The sequence below is a fragment of the Pseudopodoces humilis genome, chromosome 1, assembly GCF_049639895.1.
Source record: "Pseudopodoces humilis isolate 2021_Gansu_Grassland_sample_001 chromosome 1, ASM4963989v1, whole genome shotgun sequence".
Classification (NCBI taxonomy): Eukaryota; Metazoa; Chordata; class Aves; order Passeriformes; family Paridae; genus Pseudopodoces; species Pseudopodoces humilis.
The window spans coordinates 39,455,801-39,477,852 of record NC_142200.1 but is presented as its reverse complement, the minus strand read 5'-3'; positions in this window follow the sequence as shown (position 1 = coordinate 39,477,852).

The following is a 22,052-nucleotide window of genomic DNA, read 5'->3' as shown; positions in this document are numbered from 1 at the left end:
GATAGATGTATTACCAATTTCAAATTGTCACAGCCCCCCCAAAAAATTTAAAACACTGCCACCATAGAGGTAGAGGCAAATTAAGTGATTTTTCTCCTAAATGAAACTGCATTTAATTGCAAAACTTTATGCACTTCACAGTAATTTTTACCTCTCTGGCACTTGAATGCTTCTTCAGATTACCTCACTTAATACTAAATAAAACCAAAATGCATCACACAGCAGTTCACATATGCATGATTTTCTTCAGTGATTTCAAATTTATGCTAGATGCTAAAGGAACTGCTGCAAAAATTTAGGCTCATAAAGAAATAAATATTATATGGCAATAGGCCACCAGGATTTATGGAATTCTACTTTAGGATTTAAAGTTATAGCACTGTGCTTTAGAAAGAGCCAGGAAGTCCCCCCAAATACAGAGTAATTATTATAGTTATATAATAATATTTTCTAAACAATCCTGACTCCACTAAGAATGTTTTTACTCCACCATAGAGAAACAACTGACCATTCCTGTAACAAGTTTGGCGCAGAACAGAAAGACAATGAAAAGTTAATTATATGCCAATGTAATAAATGTTTAAGCATCCTGAAAAATAGTCTTGTACTACATTTCATTTCAAAAAGGGGTCTATTTTATAAGGATATTTTTTACTTGTATTCATTACTTACTGTCAGACAGCAAGCACTTACTGTCAGATCTCACATTGTGCATATTACTGTATGATAGCAGAATGGTCACAATTCTGCAAAAGCTTATAAATTGTGCCAATAACTGGACTTGCTAGTCAAACCCAATTAACTTCTAACACCAGTTTGCCTAGTAAAGCATCCACTTAGTCAGAACTCATTTGTGCTTTAAAACTGATGCATTATACAATTTTTGAAAAGCACTATTTTTTCAGCATGTCATTGGAATTAAATATATATATATATAAAGCTGTTTAGAAAAATCTATATTTACAAATAAAATTAAGCTCAATATTTAGATTTTGCAACGTTTGAATGTGCTGTAAGTACACAGCATTTTGAAGCATCAAGCAGTTCTCAGCTTCCTGCTGTGTCCCATATAGAGTCTCCATCACTATCATCAGTCATGCATAAAATAATTGTTTTTCTGCTCTTACAATAGGACCAAGAAAACCCTGTGTTCGGGTTGAAATGAAAATGAAGGCAACATGAGTAATCACATCATGATGGGTCAGCTGTTGTGTTCTGAACATCCTTCAATAATGGTACCTTTAACTAAATGTTTATTTACTTAATCACATAGGTAAAAATGAACAATTTTTTTTTTAAAAAAAAAGCAATATAATTTTAAAAGACATTTTGGATTAACTATTTAGAAAATCAGTGATAGAAAGAAAAGCTTCTTGACAGTGTCTATAAAAATGGTAATAAAATATTTACAAAGAAAAAAAAGCAACCAAAAAAAAAAGCAACCCAAATTTTTCACATCTGAGATAGCACAACTGAAGAAATTAACAATGAGAATTAAACTTTCTATTAACTACTGAATTGCATTGTGACAAAATAGAAGTAAACTGAACACCAGATATTATTTTGATTTTTTGATTTTTTCTGAAAAACATTTGAAATAAGTTTAATTTGAGCAATCCATTGTTGCTTGATCTGTTAGCAAAATACGATTAGCATTTATGTAAATTTTTTAATTGTTCGACTGCTTTCACTCTGGCTAGTATCTTAAAAAATCTTAAAAGTCAGTGATTTAAAATATATTCTATTTACTTAAAAATTAAACTGAAACTCAATTAGAAATAAGATAATTTTCTGTCCTTTCCTTGAGCAATGGCAGATCTGAGATGCAGAATACTGTTATTACAGTATTTAGTTCTTCATACAATGGTACACTTGGATCCCATGTAAGTGCAGATTGGTAAAGATTTAATTACACTAGAGAACTGTGTTATTCTGTTAGTGTGTGTTTGACTCTGGTTGGCTCTTCAGTTTTTTTTAATAACAACTGCTTGACAGGAATATTTGGTCTTGACCCTGGAAATGCTTAAATATGTGCATTGCTTTACACACCTTAATTGCCACCTTAAACTCAAATCAATTAAAGCACGTACACATTTGGAGGATAAGAGATGGACAGGTTTTTAAAAGCACCTCTGCGGTGTGAAGGAAAAAGCAAACATTGTACTGTGATACATAAATACAAAGATGGAGAGGCAGTGTACAAATAGGAGTGTCATGTTAGATTCGTGAAGTCATCCTTCCACTCTACTTGGTTCTGGCTCTATCACATGGAGTTTTTGGCAGGGAGATGTGGATCAACTGGAAACAGTCCAGAGGAAAGCAACAGCAATGAATTAGGTTTGGAAAGCAAGATTTGGAAATAAAGAGGAAGGAACTGATTTTGTTTATCTAGACAAGTGAGAAATTTCAGAGGATGCAGGTTGTTTGTTGAAGTTTTGCAGGCATTATGTGAGAAAATACCCTCAGAACTTCTGTGCAGGTCATTGATGCATAGGTTCACAGTTACAAGGTTACATGTCTTATCTTCTAAACACTTCTTTACGTATTTTATATGTGTGAGGTTCCCCATAAAAATCCCACTTAGATACTCAATAGATGAGAATGAAAGTGCCCAATAGTTTTTGATTTTGCTTCTGACCGGTTGAAATGTTATAATTTATTGATTTCTCCTTTGTGGTGGAATTAATTTATTATAGATATTCATTTATTATTATAAATTCCCAAATAACATCTACAGCTGTACCTAATTTTTTGTTACAAATAGCTATTTTTCAGAAGGACTTGGGGGGGTGGGGGTAGCAGAGGGGATACAAACTAGTTATTTTATTTTCCTTTTCTGGATTGTTTTTGTCATTTGTAGGAAATGAAATGCCTCTGAGGTAACTAATTTGATCCCAGTACACAACCGTGGTGACTCGCTCCCACCATATTATCTATAGATTACTGGAGTTTAATATTCTTACTTACAGAGATTAGGAGGCGATCAAAATGAACAGAATGAGGATGCTCATCCCTAATTATCTGTATTATGACAGAGAATCATTGTTTTAAGTTGCAAGGTTATTGCTTATGAAACCGTTGTGTATAAAATATTGATATTACAGTAATACTGTATTTTGACTGTTAGCATGGTGCATGCCGTCTGTATGAAACATAAGATCTGGCAAAACAAAAATGTTTTTCTAGGAGATTTACAAAGTGACAAGTTTTTTTATTATTTAAGCAATCCTAAAGATTGAATAAATACATATTTTTCTTGTAACAGTATTCCAAGAGTGAATGCCTCAGTAGCAACATTAATCAGGGAAAAAATCTGTAATCTGTAGCATTTGTCATGTAATTAAAATGATAAAAAGCCGGTAAATAGGAGGGAAATGGCTGTCTGAAAGGAGTTACAAGTAGGCAGATATCCAACACATGCTCCTACAGTGGAAACCATAAAGCAAAGCTAATGCATTTATTAATTTGTAAAATTCTAAAAGCAATAACTCCTCAAACAGTAAATAAATATGGAAATATCTCAAGAGTTCCAGCTCTTTTTCTTTTCATCTGAAATTCCTGCAGTGTGTTTGGCTCCTACCTGGGCTTTGTTCAAACTTCTATAAAATCATGATGCTCCATGTATCTTTCTTCCTCCTTTAGCTCAGTCTATAATGTAGGACATCCCATTATACTACAGCAGCTCACATTCCACCTTTTATATTTTGTGGTAGGAAGGCGCTCAGATTCAATCCAGATTCATAAATGATCTGAACTTCAAGATAGAGTCAACCTCCCTGAGGCAACTACTGGAGAGAAGTCAGACTCCAGAGGGTTATTTGGAGCAGTTCATAGGCCTTGCACGATGTAATCTGAGGACTAGGCATTGCCTACCTGGAGAATCAAAATTTTCTTTGATATCTAATAATGTTATGTTATTTTTTTCAACCAGAAAAAGAATCAAAGGAAAAAAAAAAGAGATTTTAAGAGGAGACAGAGAGAGAGAACAGGAAAGTATTCATATTTCAGGAAACCTAATGTTTCTACCTGAGTTGAAAAAATAAGTTGAAACTATGTCTTTTACAAACCAGACATTAAACAAACTTCCCAGAAAAGTTCCCTCTAAGTGACTGAATATTTAACAATTTATACCACATTTATAACTCTAGCTTGGTTGTGATGGGTGGGAGGGTGGTGGAGTAGATGTTCCTAAAACAGGCAGACAGAATATTTCTACACAACTATATGCAGACAAAATTTTTGTCTTAGCAGTTTCAGTGTTCCCATAGCACTCTACAGAGATAGAATGGCTATATCTTCCCTCATACATTAGCAAAAAACAGAGGAACTCTCATTTTTTTCAAGTAGATATGCTATCCCTGTTAATGATATGCTTGAGACAGAATTATCCAGGTTCTAGTTCCCAGTCAAAGTCAGCCAGAGGGGCAGCCTAAATCTGGTTTTACACACTCATAAGGAACTCCCTAATTATGGTAATGTTAAGTATTCCAGATTGAGGGTCTGCTGCACCTCCACATTCAATTCCTGATAAAGGTACTTAGGAATTTAGCTCTCAGCAGATGTTTTGGTAACATCAAACCCCTGGTTTTGAGTTAATGCATTCTTGGGAAGTCCTGGTGATCTCTAGGTATGGTCCTGCTCACGCTCAATGAACCTTGTGGTGAGAGATTTGGGTTCACTTGGAGGCCCAGTATAGTCTGTTATCAGTTCTGCCCCAATATGGTCAACGACAGAACTCCTGTTTCAAATGCTACATAGTGAGTTTTCAAGACCATAATTAGGAGTGATGTCATATTGAGCCGTGGGTGTATTCAACACAGACACATTTAAAACATTTTCTTCTCAAAGTTCTGAAATTCCTTGAAAAAGTTTCTATTAATATCTTATTATTAATCTCCTTTCTTCCGCTTAAATCCAAATGGTTTATTTGAGCTTGACTTTTGAAAATCTAACTGTAGGGGACCCTATATATCAAGGAAACATTTGATGTTTCCTTAAGATTATATTGCAAATTACAAGGCAAATTACAATATAAATGCAAACAACATATGTTATAAGCAAACAGAAAACTGTTAGAATTATAGTAATTCAGGAAAATAACAGCCTATTGATCTGTTGAATCTAATCGAAGAGACTAACAATTGACTAAACATTTGGTATCGCATTTAATCTTTTTATGAACAGAGCTTTCATTACAACTTATTTGCATGTACTCCATTTCAATACATACTCTATAGTTATATAAGAATGAACATTTCTAGGGAGAAAATGGGAAAAAAATATATGTTTCATGCTCACCTAAATGGAATAAAGTAGAAATAAGAAGCAGGAAACACAGACCTTTGTGGGTATGCTATAATTATTGCAAAGGACTTCCCTCTTCAGACTGTATCAGAGATTTTTTTCTTAGGGTTTTTTTTATTGCTTGGCTTGGGGTGTGGTTGGAATTTTTTAGGAGATAGAAAGAGAAAAATGGTGGGCACCAAAGTATTATAGAATTATAGCCAAGGCATAAACCACAAGAAACGTTCCTGAATCTCAAGCACTATGTTAAAGGAAGCATTAGTTTAAATGAAGATCCAGCTTTGCTGATCTGTACATGTCCAAAAATCACTGCCTAGTTATGAATTTAAAAGGTTAAGGCAATATAAAGGCACCAGTTGTGTATAGTAGGAGTAAAACATAGTACTTGTTTAAGTAGACAGCTGGTTGAGCACACACCTATCAATGTGCTTCTAAGATAAAAATTATTGGAAGGATCTCAAACTGTTTTCAATTAATTAAGTCCCTCCATCTAGCATTGGCCTAGGGATATATATTTAACATGGATATTACATGAAGAAATGAAACAGGCTTTTTTTTTTTGCTTTTTTTTTTTTTTAACTGGCAAATAAAGCTTCAGGGAAGTCTAGTTTTACTGTCACATTTTACAAAGCACTTTTCCTTAAACTAGCCCCAGATGCACAGTTCAGGTCCATTCACCTCATCTCTCTTTCCTACTTTATATGAAGTGATAATATCTTTTATCACAAAGCTGCGAAAGATGTCCTTGAATGTACCAACCATAGACATTTATCTCATTAAGCCTTGATTATAAAATTCAAGATCTGATAGACAGGGACCAATCCAGATTTATAAAAGTTTCATTGGCTCTGGAGAAAGTGTCTCCATCTTAGCAGCTAAAATAGCTTGTTTAGAACCTCTGTGGTGGGACACTATTTAGTAACCATAATGTAAAGGGCAGATTTGGTCTATAGACTGTTATTAAAGATAAATTAAAACCAGGAACGTGTCTGAACTGGATACAGTTATTTTTGGATTGTGGTAAAGATTAGACACCTCAGCCGTGGGTGGTGAGTCTGTGAGAAGCCCATTTAATGAGGCACTGTGAACACCATTAAAAGACAATCCCTGTCTCTAAAAGCTTGTTGCAAAACAACCCCATCAACAGCACATTGTACTTTGTTGGACCTCTGCCCTTCATTTTATATAAATTCTTTCTGGGTGCGTATCTAACCACATATCTGGAGAAGGAGCTACACTTTCACTTAGAGCGAGATATTGTGAGGATGAGACAGACAGATGGGGGAGCACTGTGCACCAGGGAGATTTATGACAAGTGTAACATGAAGTAATTAATCACTTGAACATACATTTCTGGGAAAAAAATTGTTAATGGCAAATTTTCAGCAGTACAGTCCAGCTTTTCCAACCTGTTTATATACTTATCATTTAAAATTAGCAATCTGGTTGCATTCATAAAGGTCACAAAAATATTTATAGTTCAGGCCTCTTCACATTAACTGCAAGGCAACTTGGCACTGCTGTCAGGAATTCTTTCACACCAATAAGGGACTCTTAGGTGCTACTACTAGAGAAGTATGATTGTGCTAATGAAGTATCTGCAGGAGGGGGAAAACTGCCATTTCATATAGATTATACTATAATGTTTCTGCTTAAGCTAGTGAAATAATTTCCTCATTTATTACAATAGCTGTAATTATAATAGCTGTATCATCATTAATAGCTGTGTAATGGCTATTCAGTTATTAATACTGAGGTACAAAATCAATTTAAATTGTCAGAACTTTTGTTATTATCCAGCAGTTATTAAGATGCCTTTTACCCACTACTTTCATTTGCCCCCTAGGAATGCTGAAAAGTTGGCCTTGAGGCTATAGGATGAAAGACGATAAAATCACTGAAGTAAATTCTATTTTTTTCAGAAAACTTAAGAATAACTTCAGCAAGTAATACTCATTAAAAACTTTTTATTACAAACTCACATCAGTTCAGAAAGCCTGCCCATCTAGTCATCCCCAAAGAAAGAACGAATTTCTGTATTGTCCTGATGGCCACACCTATGCTCTGCTGTGTTTCACTATTCTCCCTTCTCCCTTTGCAGCTTTCTCCTTTCCTGGAGCTCTTAGGGTGTTTTTTATGTTAAATGGAATCTAATGAGTAATGTATGACCTGATTTTCTCAATGAGTTATTTACCCATGTAAGACCTGGTGTTTCATGCTTCTTGCAGAGGAGAAATTGTGCAGTACAATCCACCTACCCCCCCAGGATGATTGGCTTCACCATCTCCTATGAAGCCACTGGGTCCTTAAGTTTTTTACCTGTCACACAAATTCTTTGGCTGAGAACAAAATATTGTTTCTCACTGTAACAGAAAGACAATTTGTCCAGTGTCTGTAAAAATTTTGGTCAAATAATGGTTACATTCAGTTGCATATGAAAAAATATGGTTCCAGCCATGAAAAACACAACACTATTACATATTAGGAACTCTGAATGAAGAACATTTAGCTGAGTCACTTGAGGAACATATCATGTATTTGCATTTGGGGAAAGGCTTAAAGAACTTTGGAAAAAGGAGGCCAGGAACAAACAGCCATAAAAATTCATCTAGACAAGAATTTACTCTCTGTCCATATCTGAAGAGATCCAAGGAAAGAGAGTTATTTTAAATAAGCTATAAGTCAAATGGTTTCTTTTTCTGTTGGGCTGTATCCAGTACATGAGGGACATTCTCCCAGGAAAAAGACCAGACTCCTTCAGACAGACAGTCTATATCAATAGTCAGCTTCAATATCAGAACTGTATCAAAGAACATAAATATTTCCTATCATTGTCTCATATTTAGAGTTTACTTTCAGACCATGACTCTGACCAAAATTAACAAATAGGATTTTTGTATGAATTAGAAGTCAAGACTTCTGCATTTATATTAACTCCTATTCTGAGACTGTGCAGTGAGTATGCCTAAGAAAAAATTCTATCTAAGATACATATCAAGGACAGCATAATCTTATGCTCATATGTATTAAAGCAGGAGCAGACAAGTGCCATGAATTGTTGGACCTAAATTGAAGGGAAGGATTATCACCAAGCAGTGCTACCTCACACCAGAAGAAAGAAGCAAAAAAGAATAGTGCAGATCAGAGAGTTTTGGACAGGGTAGAGAAATTTCTTGGGGGCTGCTTTGTTGGCAATTCAATCTGTGTTTTATTTAATTCACACTGGTTGCCTTGTCTTTTGCCTTTTGACATCTAAGATTCACAGGCCCATAATGACATGCATTAGTTAATTAGTTAATGTTTCTAAAGCACTTTTAAAATGTAAAGCATTGTGTTGAGAACTACACATGAGAAATTGATATGGGGATACATTTAACTGTAGGAGTGGGAAATACACTTTTTGGAAATGGTGTAAGGGGAGATAAATATTTTTGCATAATTAAACTAGACTATTCTAATCCCTGTAAATATACACCAGATATATTCGTGTCATACCATGCAGCTACAGCATCACTGAGATTATATACACAGAAAACCCCTATTCACACATTCATTGGAAAGAACACCACAGATCTATTGTAAAAGGTACAGAGCTTTCTGCAATATGAGAAAATTTTCAGACTATAGTCCATATACTAGGCATATGATATTTGGGCATTACCTGTTTTATTTCTATTTAGTGCTGTGAAATAGTACTTATTCTGTGGTGCAGAGATGGCTAAAGGGGAGGAAAAAGAAAAAGGAAATTTTGTATTGGAAGAATTTTATGTTGCCTGACTGCAGTAGTCTTTAAGTAATAGACAATTTTTAGGGACATCTAAAATTAACACCTAAGGCAAGGTGCTCCAATGTGCAGTATTTAAGATGTAGGCACCTGTGTTCTGGCAGCTTGTACAGGAACCTGCTCTGTGCAGCAATATGGACTTACACAGATTGCACAGTGCACTGATGAGTCTAACTTAGATATGGAAATTGCAAATGAGGATGTGACCAGCAGGTCCATGAAAAATCATGAACATGCTCTCAGCTGGCATCAGTCACGCTGATAGAGAGCAGTTCATAGTCAGTCCAGATTCAAGTACTAGAAAGTTTTGGCATTCCTATGCAGGATAGTAGCATGTCAGCTTTAGATTTAAGGGATCCACTAAACATTTATGTGTGTTTCTAGTACAGAAGGTATCCCATTATCATGTACTTTTCCCAACCAACAATCTGTGTGTTCTAGATATATCAGGCGAGAGCAGATAAGAATTCTTTTCCATGTTATGATTAAAGATAAAAAATGTAACTGCTAGAAAAATGGCAAACAATTTGTAGCAGTTGCAGCAGAAGTGCAGAAGTTACAGTACAAGTGCACACCTTCAGTCAAACCACATAGGTTACCCAGGCTCATATTCTAGCTGAGGGTCCATGAAGAAAAACGAAGATGTATGCCTGCATCCACAGGAAGTAGGTTCAATACATTTTCATAAGGGAAACTCTGAGCACTCTTAAAACTAACAGAAACTGATTTATAAAAAAACTTACAGTTTCCTTTTAGGTCCACACTGCAAGGAGCGAGAGATACTCATTTATGAGAAATTAAAAGAGAAAAGAAGCAAAGTCAAGACAAATAATATCTGGAAAATGTCAAAGATATTAAAATAGTCTCTTTCATTACAGTAAATTATTTGGCTTGATTTTTGTGAAGCAGTATCTAGCAATTTGGAAAAAAAAACACTGTGTAGGTGAAGATCAATGTCTCCATTTAAATAAATTTAGCTGGCATGTGTCTGTTCACCCCCCCATATGCTTCAATTTCATTAGAGGAGAATTTTCCACTGGAAAAACTTTTGAATTTTTTTCTAACAGATCATCTTATAAAACTATTTTATAATGGTAAAAGATGAAAAAAATTATTTTCACTTATAAAGTATAAAAATTCATTAAATTTTCTTTATCAAAGTGGATGTACAATCTATCATTACTCATACTACACCCCACTGTCTATCATTAGTCTTGCCATCTCCTTTTCAACTCCTTGCATGGTTAAGAATTGATTTTTATGGCAAAAAGTGTATTCAGTTCTCACTTCCTTTAAAAACTGAAGATGGACCTTGTCATTGTTAAGAAGTACATCAAGTTCTGTCTATTTTTCCAGTTGACTTTTTGCTAATTAGAGAGAAAAATCAGACTCTACAGCTGCTGGTGGATTGGTTTCCATGTCCTTCAGTGGGGGTCAGGATTTTTTCCTATGAAGTTTTATTACTTTTTTCCAGAAGCATCTAAGCCTTCCTGTGGGCATTGATAGAACTTTATCTTTTCATCTGATAGAGGGCAGGATGTCCTCAGATGGTGGGAGCAGTGAAGAGCATATTCTAGGAGCTATAGATGCCCCTTTATACACAGTCTACTCCAGAACTGCCACGCTTCAGGAAAACAGTTTTAGTGATTTTGCCATACACATATCTTTTAAGATGTAACAAAAAAATTTTGCAGTTTTAGGAGTCTCTCTTGATAGTTTGTTCTCTCCAGGACTCCTCATAGAAGTGATGAATGTATCACTTTTTATTTCCTCCTATGCTCTTTAAGAACAGGCTGTTGCCTGCTACCCTTTCCTGCAAGTGCTATTTGCTCAATGCTTCTCCCACTCAAACAACCATTTTCAATCTTCCCTCAAGCTAAGAAATAGATAAACAAAACTGCTAATACTGAAGAATACAGTGATGGAAAATAAATTCTTGACTGAGGAGAACAAGCACAAACCTTCTAAAACAGTTAATATATTTTGTCATATCTTTTCCTAGTGCAGGAATTTGTCTCACTTTTGCAAAGGAATATTAGTTGGTAGGTTGACAGCATTTAAATAACAGGCATTTCTGAAAATAAATGGCAGAAGTTTCTTTCCCAGCATTTTTTATAGCAAGCATAAAATACAGGGGCAACAAAAGCTACACTCTGTCATTTTCTTTTCAAAATTTTGGTACAGATGACTGTGATCACCTAAACCACAGCAATAAATGTTATGTCCAGGGACGGAAAGGTAGGCAAGACTTGCAGCTTTCTTCTGTCTGTATCATTAAAACTGCTTTATTCCAAACCCAGCAAAGCTGCTCTGGAATCACCCTTTTGAAGTGAAACCAGATTTACCTTTCTTTACTTGCTGTGAACTACCACATGCAGCTGATCTTTATATCTGTGAAAAGAAATACATCAGACTTCCAGCTGTGATATATCATATTTTATCTTGAGCCTTTCCTGCACCACTCACTTGATTACATCTGTTACAGTTCACTCACAATTGGAGATTTAATATATTTATTAGCTCCACTTGGGCAGATACCCACTTTAAAAATGCCTCCAAGTTTTCTAAAGAAATTCTGTAAACGTATCTGAAACAAATGAAAGATCTTTTTTGGAGGCAACTGCTTTCTCTGTCTTAAAAAAGGCTACCCAACCTCAGTTTTATTCTTAACTTTCCTAGACACTATTAGAGTGCAAATTGTCCTAAACATTTTTTATGTACCTTTTTGATGTGAGGCTGACCCATAGTATTAGCAGGTCATTTAAGAGTGGCAAACACTTCAGCATATACATGTGCAATAATGGGGAAGAAGGTTAGGATAAAAAAATAATAATAGATGGGTATCACAACTGGTGATGTTAAAGCCTGTAATGTACAAGAATGATACTACCATTATGAATTATGAGAATCTGTGACACACATGACACAGGTTTAAGTGACAGTTGCTCTTTAGTACAATATTACAGGCAATGGCAATGAAAAATATCTTAAAAAAACCCCAGTGGCCAAATAATTGTAAGATAAATAACATTTTTCAATCTATAATATAAGAAAAGCAGCAATACACAAGCAGTGTACTAGTATTAAAGTAAAATCTAGTCTCTCTCTTCTAGTCAGTTCTTCACTCACTCAAGAATTCCTTATTATTCCCCATTTTTCTCAATGTAACCCCTGATTCCCCACAGCTCTCTGAAGTCCAGATGAACTAGACTTAACTTCTTTTAACAACAGCAAAAATATTCTTACCTGAGGTCAATCTAAAATGACCTATGAGCCCTTTGTTTTATGCTGTTTACTTCCATCTTTTTCACAGTGTCAACATTTTCGAACTTTTTTTCTGATAACGTAACAGTTATAAATCCATATTATCTGCTCCCTATTTTTAATCTTGTCTTAAATGTAGCTAGCATTTATATTACTCCACAATTTTATGGTGAAGCCACTCATATTTCTTAACTCTTTTTGACTGTTATTTTACATTCCAGTGTTTTGGGAAGGACATAATCTTTTTGTGTCCCATCTCCTTCACTTACACATACAATAAGCTTAGTGAGATTTGTTTCAGTAAGCCTGCCTTTGCTTTTGTACTTAACATTGGCCCCACTAATAAGTGAAACAGATATAATTTGGATCTGTTTTGGGTAAAATATATTTTTAAGCAGATCTGCCTTCTTCATGTACTGCTAAGAAATTAAGAATCTTTTTTCTAAGGCAAAGACACAGGCTAATTTTTTCTTCCTTTATCCCACCAGTTTCTATTCAAAAAAACACAGGATTCTTTCTTGTTTTTTCCGTTCCACATTTTTTATAGTTTTCTGCTTAAAGTAAATGTATTTTTGAAATTCATTATTCAGAACAGAATTCAAGTGCAGTTGCCTTGGACTGGAGCATCAGTTCCAGGGAGGTTTTGCATCTCTCTGAGAAAACGCTCATTTCTTTAAAACTTGATTCCCCAAACTCTTGATTCCAATTGATTTTTCCTCATTTATTGAAGTCTTATATTTTTAATTGAAAACACATACATAATAAGACTAAACTAAAATTTCAAGGCCTATTCCAAATTTCTGAATTATTTTGAAAGTTTATGGTTTTAATGTTTAAGATATATCATTAAAAAATCCATTTGCTGTAACCTTCTGTTTACAAGAATTGGAAGTCTTGATAGTATGTTTTTTTTTTCTACTGTATCTTTCTACAAGAACTCCTTGAGGGGAGTATCTTGCTGTCACAGCTGACTCATAATGAACACAGGTGTGTTTTGTCTTTGACTCAGAGTCAGTCACAGATGCCATAGAAATCAAAATCTTTCAGTTGCAACTTGATCTAATAAAATACAATTACAGTACCATCAGCAGGGAGAAATCTCCCACACAGCCTGGTGAGCACCCTGGGGGGAATGTTTTTAGTATGGTGCACAGTAAATTAACCACTAAGCACCCATTAATGCTAATGAGAGCTCCATGGTTAATTTCCTGAGCACTGTGCTGAAAAGATACCTGTAGGTATTGGTTTTAAGCCTGTCTACTGTACATTTAGTCTAATAAAATGTACTGTAAAAAGTGAGCTATCTAATTCAACTATTAAAGCTGTCCTTACAGTGTAACTTACACAAAGCAGGCTAGCTAATCTGCTAAAGAAAATAAGGTCAATGCAGATTAAAAGGAGACACTTTTCAAATATAGAACAAATATATTTGCATACAAGATGCAAATCACGTATGCAAAAGGAAGTGCAAAATATACTTTAAGGCTGTGATCAAAGACCTCCTGTCCTGCCCTGATAGGTGTAGTCATCAGACATAAGGGGGCAAATTTTTAATTCATAGCGCAAAGATGTGTGTTATACTTGAGTCTGTCATTTGGATAGACACCAGTATTTTTGCTGTTAATTCCATTTCAGTGCTGAAAGTCGCTTAGCTGAAGGTTCTATTTTCTTTTGAACATTATTTTGAATGTTTATTCTTCAAGATATAGTGACAAATTTTAAGCGGAAGTTGCAGCTGTTACATCCTTAATGATGAATTTCCAGCTCACGCTACAACAGCCATCTCTGATTACACCAGCATTAGCTAAGTTGTCCATAAGATGAGACAATTCTATTAAGCTACAGGATCAGATCTCAAGGAAATGTTTTGTAATTCCATTAAAAGGGGATATAATTTTTCTTCCTATGCATTGGTCAGGACATGTACGACACCAGTTCCACAAACCCTTACAACTTAAATAGCTTTAAATTAATAAAAAATGAAACGCATTTTAAAGTATCTTGCTTAAGTATAGATACATGCCGATTGTGTTTATATTTGGAAATCATGTGACTGTAGAAGCTTTGCCAACTTCCCCTCATCTCTTCATAATTAAGTTGTGATTCCTTAATCCTTAGTGCTGAATATACAAGGATAGAAAAACCTGAAGTGATAGAAACCCTGAAATGTGATAGTCCTTTCATGGACAATTCTACCACCACAGAACACTTGTGATTTGGAGCTGGCACTCCCATTCTTTAGCTCCTAGAAAATTTTGCATCAGAGAGACAGAGAAGGAAGCTTTTTAACATCTTATCGTCTTTCATTTTTCTATTATATTCTGTATTTCTTCAGCAATATACATTTCAAACAGTCTGCTTTGTTTTCCTCTGGCTTATCATTTTCAGATATCACATTCTTAGAATCTAAGGTTCTCTCAGTGCAGAAAAGAGGAGCTGCTATGGAATCCTCAGCAACTGCCCAAAGTACAAGCAAATCCATAAGTTTTATTATTTATTTCTTATAGCATAACACTAATCAATAATCAGAACCACTGTGCAGGCAGAGTATAAATAATCACCCCCAAAAACTGACAACATAACCTCAACATAAATAGCCAAGTGGAAGGTTTTATTAGAAGATTTGACATAGCTTCAGTGGTGGGCTTCAGCTATTGCATTCTGTGCTCACTGAAACTGTGAGAGCTCTGCAGCCTACACAAAGTCAGGAGTAAAAGTACCAAAGAGCCAGATTCATTCAGATATAAACTCGGACAATTAAGTCACCACCTCAAAGTAATTTCAAAGTCTTCTTAATATGTTTAAATACACTGTACACCTTCTACATTAGGTACTAAGTAAAGATGTAATTTCAGTGTTATGTTGGTGCACGGGTTTTGGCAGGGAGAGGGATCATTTGCTTCACGGTAGCTGGTAGGGGGCTACATTTTGGAGTTGTGCTGAGAATGGTGTTGATGACACAGGGGTGTTTTCATTATTGCTGAGCAGGGCTTGCACAGTGCCAAGGTTTTGCTTCTTCTCGTGCCACCCCACCAGTGAATGGGCTGGGGGTACACTTGGGAGAGGACACAGCTGGGACATCTGACCCCAACTCACCAAATGGATATCCCACACCATTTGGCATCATGCTCAGCAAATAGAGCTGGGAGAAAAAGAAGGAGCAAGACAATGGACATTCGAGAGTTGGCATTGTCTTCCCAAGTCACACATGATGGAGCCTGGCTTTCCTGAGGATGGCTGAACACTTGTCTGTCAATGGGAAGTGGTGAATTAATGATTGGTTTTCCTTTTCCTGAAAGTGTGGCTTTTATTTTACTCACTCCACCATTTTTAATGTAACCAATGGGTTTTCTCACTTTTACTGTTCTGATTCTCCCCCCCAGTCCCATTTGAGGGGAGCAAATGAACGGCTGTGCAGGGATTACTGCAGGCTGGGATCAAACTATGTTAGTGAGATTAATATAAACAATAAACAATTAATAGCATCCTGAGTCCCAAAGACATGTTTTCATTACTCTTTAAAGTGTATTTGGAGGTGCCCTATTTTTGAAAATTCAGTGTACAAATCCTGCAAGTGAGGAGAGTGTAAGCTCTTGATTTTCAGTGTCGACTCCAAAAGGCTTTTTAAAAGGCTTATTGGCTAGCAGCTGTTCATGGAATTAACCATCATGGTTTTATGCACATAAAGAATCCTTAGACTTCACATTAATGTCACCCCTTTTAAACTCAGTCATGCTATTCAGTTTCTCTAATGTGCAAACTTAGGGAAGCATACAAAACTACAGGTCTTTCTGTCATGGTAGAAGAAACATATATACAGATATGGAGCATGCAATTCTCCTTACCAGTTCCACTCCCTGCCCCCAGTCACATCTCTACTCAAGCTGTTTCAATTGCAAATGAATTGTTTGCTAAATAATCGGCTACTGAAATGCTGTCTTGAGACACCTTTACCTAAACTACCATTGAATTCCTTACAAAATTTTCAGTTCTCTTTACTTTTTCAGATGTTCCCTCTGACATTCTTTTTTTCATATCTGCTTTTTAGTAAGTCAAGCACGAGTCAGACGATTTTGTTTCCCTGAAGCATGCACAGACCAGTTCCAGAATCTGACTTTAACTTAAAATGATTTAAACTAGGAATTCAAGGCAATCATTAAAGCTTTACTAACTTTACCTTTAAAACACTCAAAGAAGTGTTCATCAGATTTTCACTTTCAGATCAAAGCGATAGAGCACACAGAGCATTTCAGCTACAGTAATGCAAAGATGCCCTCTGGGAAGAAGAGCCTAGATTTTCCATGTTAATGTTCATCCATTCTCTGGATTATATTGCAAAGCAAAAATTCAGGATGTTAGTCACACTTCAGGTTTCTCACACCAGGTTAGATTTTTCCATGCCTGCATGAAGTAAATTAAAGCAGTTAAATACCTAATCCACATGTAAAGATGATTCTCTACATAACAAGTATATGCAATCAAATAGGACTCTATGGGAATAAACACCAAAAAATGTCAGTGTTTCTCGTCTGCATCCCTATCTATTTCTCAAGACTCTCCAGACCTGTAAAATCAAAGTATAACTATTTTAATAAAATACAGCAAACAGATGCAGAGACATGAGGTTGTGAAAAAGACATATTTGAGTGAAAGGAGTAAAACATAGATTATTCTTCCTAAAACAATATATTTCCAAGATTCTCTATAAAGAAAACTAAACAGATTATTTTGTTCACAAGAATAAAAGGCAAAATAAAGATATAGCAATTCTTCTGCAGGAGACATAAACTCAGTGAAAGCTTGACTCTTTCTTCACGCTATGCAATTTGATAGAAAAATGAAAAAAAAAATAAAAATCTGGCACTTCAAACTGGCAGTGTAGCTATCCATTTAAAACCCTGTATCAGATTACCAATACCATGTGATGTCTTATATAAAGCTGGATAACATTCATGATCAGTTTGTATCCAGTACAAAGCTCCTCATAAATAAATAGGGCTAGAGGCATGTTTTGATGGCAGAGGGCATCATCCTGCTCTGTTCTTATTGAAAGATGGCCCTGGTTTAGTAAAGATATGTTTTGTTGGCAAAAAGTCTGCTATCATCTGGTTAAGTGGAAGGATGTTCAGACATGAAGCTGAAGCAAACATTTAAGCTTAATCTTGAAGGCAAGTGATTTACTTTGTAGCATTTCAAGGCTATTTATTTTACAGTACAGCAGCTTGTTTGCCTGGAATCAGTGTGACTCACAAAATCTTGTTAAAATGCAATATTAGGAGGAGGAAAGGGAAAAAATAAGAAAGAAAAAGAAAAGGCAGAAGAAACAGAGGAAGTGTTAGGAGTTAGAAATATAAGTAGAAAAATAAATAAGGATTTAAACAAAAAGAATGTTAGAGAATGAGAAGATATCAAGTAAACATACATTTAACTTTATATTCCGCTTGAACCCTTTAACAGAACCCTTGCTTACTCTGGCCAGCAGTTTCTCTTGCAAATAACTTCATAGGCATCAGTGGGACAATTTCTGAGAATTACTGCATTTTTATGTCACTTAGAAGTGGACTACATAGTCTTTCAGATGATAATTAAGAGAAAAAACTACAGACTAGTGAGAAGGAAGAGAATATATATTCTATAAACTCAAATATCAGAGTACCAAAAATATAGGCTAGTATTAACCACTGGGAACTTGGAATTAATGGGCCTTTTAACACATTTGGATTTATTCCACACACAAACAGACAAATATTATTTTGCTGGCTATTTCACCCATTATTTTTCTATAGCAAAGTTGATTAATTAACGGAAATTCTAAGTCTTCATTGGTCCCTTCCCTCCTGTTCCCCCCAAGTATTCCTTTTTTTTTTACACTAACACAGGGAAAACATAATGCAGCTACTATTTTAAATAGAAGCAACTATTAATTAAACCAGTTAACATAAATACAAGCAGTCAATGCTGCAGCTTTTATCAAAGCTATTAGTTTCCACACTGGCCTGATCAGCTACCAATTTTTATGTTACACAAACATGCCTAAGTATTTATCTACAAGTTTAGCCTATCAATACCATTTTGTGAAGACATTTTCACTGATTTATCTAGATCCTCATAAATTTTGTCAGTAATGTTACAAAGAATCTAAGTTTGATATCAGCTTCAATTAAGGTGGCATTAGGTAGTCATTTATTCTCAATTTCAGATTTCTGGTAATACATACAGCAATAAATAACAATTTATTATTTAATATAAGTTATAACAATAAGCAATAAATAATAAATAATAATAAATAATAAAATTTATCTCATTTGAAAGATAAGTTGGATTTCAGATTTCTATGTTGATATTAGATGTTACAAGACATTTTCAATATACACTGAGCACCTCACTAGTCTCTTACATTTTCCTTGGCTTAGTTTTTTCTAGGTGAGAGTTTTGCTGTGTAAATGGCTTGCTGTTGCAACAGAGTGAGTCAGTGGCAGAGTACATGAGAGCTCAGATCTTTTTTTGCATTTTCAGCAACCAAAGATGGTGACAGGATCCTTAACAGGGCCTCCTTTGAGGTACAAGTTAAAGATGAGTCTGCCACTGCAAGTCAATGGCCAACAGCCATCATCTCTTCATCATTTGTATGTAGATGTGACAACCTCCATCTGTCTCTGATGCCTGAGCAAGCAATCACAGAATTTAAGGAAAATATGTGGGTAGATGGAAGAAAGACTTAAGACCTGCAAAAAAGGATGAATTACTCCCTCAACCTCGCTGACTGCAGTGGAGTGGAAGTACAACTAACAGACAGAAGACAAGGATTGAGAGCAGAGAGGTGGGCAAGTGAAATAATCTCACACAGAGTCCATTGCTGGCCATGTAAGTCTCAGTCACATGCAGAAGTTGTGCTGGGAGGTTCGCATGTGGGGCTGTCAAACACGTGAAAATCTACTTTTCCTAGGACTGAAGACTACTACAAGAACAGATTTTAAAGTAAGTTTTTGGGCTGCTTACTGGTTTTGGTTAAAGAAATTAATCACACTCTGTCTATGAGTCCCTATACAAAGAAACAACTGATTCCAACAAGTTCATAATCTCCCCGTCCACTTTATTCAATACTCAAACTCCCCACCACTAGGGAAGAAACATAGGAGGGTTGTATGTGCACAGAGTAGTTTTTATTTTTAGGCAGGACCTGATGACATCTAACAAAATGAGAAACAGAACCAATGAAAACTTGAGGTCTTTACACAAAAAGGCCTCTAATTAAAACAAGAGAATATTATACAGATCACTCAGAAAACCTTTCTACAAATATGTTCATTTTACTCTCTTAACGTTTGTTATTCCAGTATTTTCAGGTTTTGACATTTTTTTTATTTTTCCAAATAATTTTATTATGATGTGAATATTTTTTATACATTGTCAGTTGTATATATCAGTCTACAGGAAAAAAAAATAAAATTATTTCTAAAATAGTAAAAAGAGACACAAATCACATTGTATTACTCTCTTTACTCATAAATGAAATGTAATTTTTTTTCTTTTTGTTTCAGCTAATTGCAGCTATTCAGAATTTAAGTAAGCTTCCTGAGAGCACAAAATGACTTTTTACTTTTAACTTTTAAAAGAAAGCAGCTGCAGCCATATTATACATCCGTAAAGAAAATACTTTGAGCTTTATTCTGCCAACCACATTTGATGAATTTATCACCACATCCTTTTCTCCAGTGTTCAACATTGGAGAAATTCTTTGATTTTGTAAGGAGCAGATATGAAGAATGATTCAGTTGCATCACAAACAAGATCAGGTTTCTCCTAACATCTAGCTATAAAACATCAGAAATGTATTAACAATTAAAATAACTTGCAAAGACAGAACAAGGCAGTGGCATTAAATAGTATGTGCAGACATACTAGAAAAGAAGATTGGTGGAGGAGCAAAAAGCTGCAGATCTTCCACCAGTCAATGCTCGGAACCCCTCCAGGAGCTGCCAGGTGTGTCTCACTGTAGCCTGGCCATGGGACCTTCCGAAGTCACAGGCGATCTAGCAGCAATAAACTGTGTTTCAGCAGATAAAACAAGCAGCTGGTTCCCCTAATGGATCTTACCACATCAGTGGAATCCCTCAGCCGGTTAAAAGGTGAGGAAACTGGTCTTTCTAAAAAATACACTTGAACATGCCGAGAGACGTCAGGACAAAGTGGCCAAATCCTTTGACCAGCCTCTGGAAAGTAATGGATGGGGAAAGCCAGTCTATCTGCTTGCAGACGACCACAGTCTCCTGTCTCATGTCCCCAAAAATATGCAGGTAGTTATTGGCAAGTTTGAAAGTTCTGCAAAGCTCTTTAGACTTACAGTTCCTCTAAAAGAAGTGTGAATTTAGTCAAGGCCAGATAAGACTGACTCTGTAATGTTCAGGGTAATAAAAAATCCTCTTGTTTTTGTGCATTTCAGATGCAATGCTGCAGGTGCCAGGGTAGGAAGATGGTATATTGGCTTGGCTGGTTATCAGCTGCTGTCTAGGGAAGGGATATGATGCTGATGGTGATACACAAGGGAGAGCTGTCACGTAGCTGTGTCTCTACCGTGTCTCACAGTGGAGAGATTTAGGCTGCATATCCTTGATAGGCATAACCTTGCTTCCATCAGCTCAGTCCCCAGGCTGTTCCGTGATTAACTCAATAATTCCATTTGCAGGACATGATACCTAGCTCCACAGTTCTGGGGCACAGTATATTACTGGCACTGAAGTTAGGATAATCACAGCTGAAAGGCCATGTAGTTCGTCTACATGATGACACAGCCCCTCAGGTCATTATTTGCAGAGGGCTCAAATCAGAAACTCAAACACTGAAGTAAACCCTTAAGTTAATCTTATCACGTAACCAACAGACTTTAGTGGGAGAAGATTACTGCTCTGTTCTGGCAAACTTGGATAACATCTCTATTGTTGTTCTGAATTTTGGCTATGAACTCTATGAAGCAAAAGAAAAAAAAGCAAATAAAAAAATAAACACTCAATAATATCCTGTCTCTTCTGTGATGTACCATTGTACCAGCCTCTGCTCTCACCTAAAATCTATAAATTGTCTTTTACAAATAAGGAGATACTTACAATACTTTTGAGAAGATACTTCATCCTCACACTGACTGGCAGCAGAGAAAAGCAACTAGAAAACTGCTTTTTCATGGAGTAGGTGAGCAGTAATCTATAAGAAACAAAATGTGATACTGCCACAGCAAACACAGGGTAAAAATTCAAAACCATCACACAGCTAATTCAAATGGAAGGGTGTTGAACAGGATTTGCCAAAACTAGCTTGCACATTTTTTTACACTGTATTCTTAAAAATATTCCTTCAAGACGTGAAACTAATAGGCTAAATTGATGAAACTCTTCCAGATATCACAAAAAGAAAGAAATATAAATTGCTTGGGGTGTGAAAGATAATTGTAAAACATACTGCCATGAGATTTTCAAATTTCAATAATGTGTTTTAGTATTAAATTCAGGGTTGAAAATATATATATTCCTTTGCAAAGATTGCCCATATGGAGTTTCACCATTGCAATTTGGGCACCTGATCTTCAAACATTCAAAGTATTCCACAGTATTAAAGGTGGATGAAAAAGGCAGGCATGCAAAACACACATGAGTATTTCTATATGGACTTCTACATACCTTATTCTCAAGGCCAAGATCACAAGTAA